This window comes from Serinus canaria, chromosome 1 (assembly GCF_022539315.1).
Source record: "Serinus canaria isolate serCan28SL12 chromosome 1, serCan2020, whole genome shotgun sequence".
Classification (NCBI taxonomy): domain Eukaryota; kingdom Metazoa; phylum Chordata; class Aves; order Passeriformes; family Fringillidae; genus Serinus; species Serinus canaria.
In genome coordinates, this window is record NC_066313.1 from 108442856 (window position 1) to 108448855 (window position 6000).

Here is a 6000-nt window from a genome sequence, read left to right on the forward strand (position 1 = left end):
GTGGAGCCCAGGGACAGTCCATTCCACTGTAACATTTGAGATCTACTGATCTCAAGTGTTTCGTTTTGCAGAGCAACAAATAGTTTTTTTCCGTTTTCAGAGCCCCAGTCTTGATTTCTTGTAAAGCTGAGTGTTACTCATGTCTGGACCACAGCTGATCATTGCTAATTTTGATGCAGAGTTCGACTTTCCCTCCAGAGCAAAGGGTTTAATGCTTTTCTTCAAAGGAAGTGCAGATGGTTTATTGAATGTCAGAGATTCAAAGAAGCTTAAATGGATAAAATTTTTAATGCAGTCCAGGACTTAAAGAGACTGGCTGATTTTTAGTAGGTAAAACCAATTTAGAACATGGCCACTGCCACAGTGACCATGGGATCAAACTGGATTGGGATCCTAAAACTTCTGCCTATTCCCACCCACCTCCTTGCTGAATAGTGGCTGGGCTGACATTTATTTAGGCCTCAATTAATGCTGCTATACAACAGAAAAATAGTCATATGCTTCATTTTAAGGTTCCTGAATCAGGAAGATATAATTATTAATGGCAATGATTTATACAAAGCTGTTAATTGATGAGCCAGGAGAGAATGGAACTTCTTTCCTGAAGAGCAACATTGAGCAGATCATGTCAGAAAGGAGATATAATGTCACTGCTGTGAGATAAATGTTTTTAAATGTGGTTGCTTTACTGCCATTCATAGAGTCATGGGAAGGTTTGAGTGGCAAGGGACCCTAAAGATCACCCTGTTCCAACTCCCTGCCATGGCCATGGACACCTTCCACTAGAGCAGGTAAAAGAGGGGGTAAAGAAAAGAATTCCTGAGGGAAGGCAGGTGTGGTACAGTGTGAGAGGCAAGGTGGGGCTGAGCAGTCTTGGCAGCACAGGAAATCTCAGAAATGAGAAGATCCAAGGGGAAAAAGGGTGGCACTAGTACTCACTTTAAGCAGATGAAGGTGTTGCAGCAGATTTCCCTTCACCTGAGTAATTCCATGCCAAGGTACTTCCCCTGCTGTGCATCCTTGAGTGTGCTATACAAATATAACTACACATTCTTCCCAAAAATTTTCCCAATAATTGCAATGGTCAAGAATAATAAATTGCAGCTATTGTAAAACTAATATTAATCTCTATCACATCTGCATCTCTTAAAAGCACCCCATTCCAAATTCTTGCTGGTTTTGTCAGTCATGTGCCCAGAAGCTCTTTCAATGCACTAAGAAGAATCATAAAAACTCCAAATCAGGTGTTTAGATCTCCACAACCACGCTAGCTTGAAAGAAATTCAACCTCCCAGGCAGAGAGCCAGGTTCTGCTATTGCGAAAAATGGTTCTCCTGCATGTGCTAAGGGATTAAATGTTCCTCATGTTCTAGGCAAGGGCACTGTAGGTTTTCCAATGGTGATAAAATGCAAATTTCACCCATAAGTCTTTCTATTGACAGGGAGGATAACACTCTACCTCTGTGTGTGTGTGTGTGTGTGTGTGTGTGTATGTGTGTGCTTAAAAATTTAAAAAATTAAAATCTGCTGGAAAAGGGAGTGTAAAAGGCTATGACATTTCCAGATTTTTTTTTTTTTTGAGACAAATATACTGAATTGCAATAAAATGTCCTTATCTTTGAGTCTCTTAAACTGTAGTGTTTAGTATGAATATGGATATGCAGCTTGTGGCTCATCAAAGTATAGGGGCTGTATTGACATGTGAAGTATTGGATCAAGAAATTAATTTTGCAGGATCAGAGACAGAGTCACAACACAAACAAAATAAAGAAAGTCCAATAACAGGAAAGACAGAGCATCTCTATTAGCTATGACTGATTTTCCATTGCCCTACATCCTTGGTAGCAATTAGGTGTGGCTACAAAATGCTGTTAAAAGACTAAATGCAATAGCTGGTCTGCACTGACTTGGCTGAACGTTTGAGCTGCTCAGGGTGGATTAAACCCTGCAGTCACAGAGGGATAAATTTGCAACCAAGAGCATTCAGATTTTAGTGAATCAACACAAGCAAATTGACTTTTATTACCAATATTCCAAATGTATCATAGCCCCAGGAGACATGATGTCCAGGAGTGCCCTTACTCACAGTCTGACCTGAACTGTCTTTCACAGCACAGGAGGCTGGCTTGGCAGCAGGGCTCTCACCACTGCTGACAAGTGCTTTTTGAAAACCTGGGCACAACAGTCTGATGCACAAACCAAATTAATCCCCTTCAGCAGAATTGGTTCTCTGCCCTCACCTGTGGTTTTATCAAAAACTAACCAGGGGGTTTTAAATGTATTTTGAGCCTGTGTCAGAGATGAGTTCAAGAGCTCTTGGAGCACTCTGCCCATCTGCTTGCAACAGGAGTGAAACTCCACATGGCAAACCCCACCTGGATGTGGATGTTGAGCCTCTATTTCCCTTTGTAGGGTGGTGTCCACTGGCTTCAGATGGAGATTGAGACAACTTTCAGCGAGATGGACCCTGCCATGGTGCTGGCGGCAGGGAAATCCAAAGCAGAAGTGTTTCTCGTGGTTAGATTCTTCACTTGACACAAAATGTGTTGTGACACATTATCTCCTCACCATGTAGCAAAGTGTACTTTGCAGCAATTGAGGAGATTCAGTTAAATCCAGCCTGTACTTGTGTTCGGGTTCGTTATTTATAGCAAGTGTGGGAGTGTGTTGGCCCCTTCTGACAGCATATCATGGCCATCTTAAATCCTGAAAGCATTTTTTGTTGTTGTTGTTGCCACAGTAAATGTTTAAGAAGTTTAATCTTGAATTTGTGAGTGATTTGGAGACCAGTCTGTTCATGACACATTAGCAAAATTAGACCAGGAAATGTTTTGCTGAAGGAGCTCTCGTGCTTTTATAAGGAGTGAGGCTGCTGGGAGTGTGCTCCCTGCTGTCTGTGCTGCCAAGGCATGGCCTCCATGGCCCACAGAGATGTGTGTGGATGTTTGCCCATGGTATTTCAAAAAAATTACTTACTGAACCAGCCTAAGAGATTTTAGAAAATCAAATGGCAAGGTGTTATAGAGGGCACTTAGCGTGGTATGAATTGGAGTTTCAACAGTTAGCATAGCCAGAAGAAAAAGGGTTAATTTTGCTTCAAGAAGAAGACATGGAAATAATTTCTTTCTTGCTAATTAAATATGAAACTGACTAACGGTATGCAAGTGTAATTTTCTTATCTTATTAGCCACGTTCATTTCTGAAGTGAATAACTACCAGCACTGGTACAGTATATGGGCAGAATAATAGTCAAACTGATTTTTACTTTAATCTCTGAATACAATTAGCATAATTTAAACTGTTATAAGCTACAGCAGATAGAAATCACATTATAGAGACTGTAGGTGGAGAGGTGGGTGGTCACATGCAGAGGGAAAACTGGAAGAGCACTTAAAATACAGCCAAATAATAAGCATTCAGGAGAATGTAAAGCTACATCGAGATGAAAGGCACATTATTTCAAGAGATGGGGGAAGAAAAGTGGATAATCATGAGCAAGGTTCAAGGACTTCTACTACTGCAGGGCCTGATCCCAAGCAATGCTGTCGTAAGAGATGTAGTTTATACAGCTGTTTTATGGGGAGTGAATCCCAAATTCCATTTTCTGTCAGAGGAGAGAACAGCCCAGTGGAGACAGACAGATCACATCTTGCCTGACCAGATGAAAAGAGAAGAAGTCAGGATATGATGGGGGAAGGAAAGAGACAGGTCAGATGGGGAACCAGAGAGATGGGCCATGGGTGTAAAGTGTGTGTTTGAGTGAATTGTGCATGAGAGCAGGGAAAGAAGAAGGAAAAAGAAGAAAGGATGGGCTGAATGAGGAGACTGGGTCTGGAAATCCTGAATTGTAGGCTAGGACTGACTGAACAGTCAGCACCAATGAGTGTGGGAAGAGAGTGACATGAACAAGGAGAGGAGACAGGGACAAGTTGGTGAAGGTAAACCCAAGCTTGAGGAGAGTGGAAAGAAGGTGCTGCCTGACAGAGCCTGAAGCCTGGGATGCTCACATCATCCTACTCCTCTGCTGTCAGCAAATATCCACACAGCCTCTGAGAAGCCATTACAGATCACCTGCCACTGCAGCTATGGAAAAGAAAGGATTACAGCTGAAAACTCAGGAAACACTGTGAACTCGTTTTCCTCTCAAATGCCTGCTTGCCCTCTCCATTTACATCCTCTACTAGTTTCTGCAGTGTTTTTTGAGCAAGTAACAAAATTAAACCCAGGAATCTAGCCTGTTTAACCAGTAATAATCTGATGTTGGCCATAATTAAATTTCTGTGGCCCCTTTTTAATTGTTGCAAGGAAATCTAAAGAATTTATTATTTAGTACAGAGTGGTCTGAAATGTTCCCAATCTGTACAGCATGTATTAATCTTTGGGTAAATTTTATCTATATCCTGACAATTTACCCAGAGTATGTTGTTTGAAAAGAACTAGACTGTTCCTCATCATAGCATGACTGAGGGTATTCTGCAGCCAGGCCTTACTGCTGGGCTACAGAGCACAACTCTGACGTATTTCTCACATCAAATTGCTAGATTTCCTATCATAAAGAGATTTCTGAAGTATACAACGTGGACCTCACTCCTGAGTGGCTGTTCCTTTGTTGCAGGGCTCTCTGCTCTTTGAAACTTTTTCCTACCAAAAAAAAAAAAGCAATCTCCAGACCTTATTCACTGCTACATAATAGAAGGTGTTGTCAGCAAATGGCACTTACAAAAGCAGCCTTCCAGCTGGGGGGATGTCAGACTGGAAGTCCAGGGATGATGATCCCTGGTTGCCCAGAGAGCTCCTACAGAGCTTTCAGATAGAGGTGAGAATATTCTGCTTTTTTGAATCAGCCCCACTTGCATTTTTACAAAGAATTAAGCACAGCTACACTGAGGTATGGACTGTACTCTGTGTGTGTGTGTGTGTGGACAGAGATTGGCCAGAAAATCTTAGAATCATTGATTAAATCAATGTATATCACCTCCAGAAACATGTGCACTGAGCAGTCTTTGTAGATGAGCAGTACATGAAGTAAAGATCCATACATGCTGTGCAGCTGTACTTTGGGCAAAGATGACAGAGGATGATGCTTCCTGAGAAGACTTTCAAGGTCTGATTTTTTGTTTACTCAATTAATATTTGCTGTATTTAATGCATGAAGGAAAAGCATTCCAATTGCTCTGAAGCACTCTGTTGCAAAAAAATCAGCGAAGCCAGTTCAGTAATTCTTTGGTGGGATTTTTTTCCAGTTTTTCTTGTAATTTTTGTATTTTATAAACTTTTAAATGAGATTAACCTTTAATGGACATGCCTAGAACACAGCTAGTTACATCTGTCTGAGAAAGAGACTCACACAAATGTTTTTATTTCTAAATATGACAATGAAGGCAGCAAGTAAATCATGTTAGTGTATATTCAACACTCTCTAGTTCTGCTATTCAATTTAGAAAAAAAGTTATGAAACACTATGAAGTGCTAACAAGGACAACCCTCACCAAGCCCAAACTCTTAAGAAATAGCAGCAGTCCTGCAGCATTGCATTTGTCTCTCAGTGCCAGGGCTCTATATTTAACAAGCTTTCCCCAGCTCCCACACCCAGATGAATTCATTGGAATGCAGTAGGAAAGCAAAAGCTCATCTGACTCATTAGGAGGCTCATATGCAATTACCATCAATTAAAAATTCCTTCTAGAGCCACCGTGTGAATTTGGGTGTGCTGAAAGAAATGAAATCATCAGGATCTCTGTAAGCAGGACTTACCTTTGCATGGAGCTCAGGACAAAGTGAGATTTGATTAATCTGCAAAAACAATTAGCTGATGTGCTGACGAAGGTGTGGGATCCCCAGAGAGCTGTGCCTGATGGAGTTTTGCATCTTCCACTTCACCTTCTGTCTCTTGCAAGCAACAGAGCCAAAGAAAAGTTTCTCTATAGTGGGAATGTATTGAAAAAAACCCTGAAACTGTTGTAACAACATGTTTTGTTGATATGAAATTATTTTCTTTTT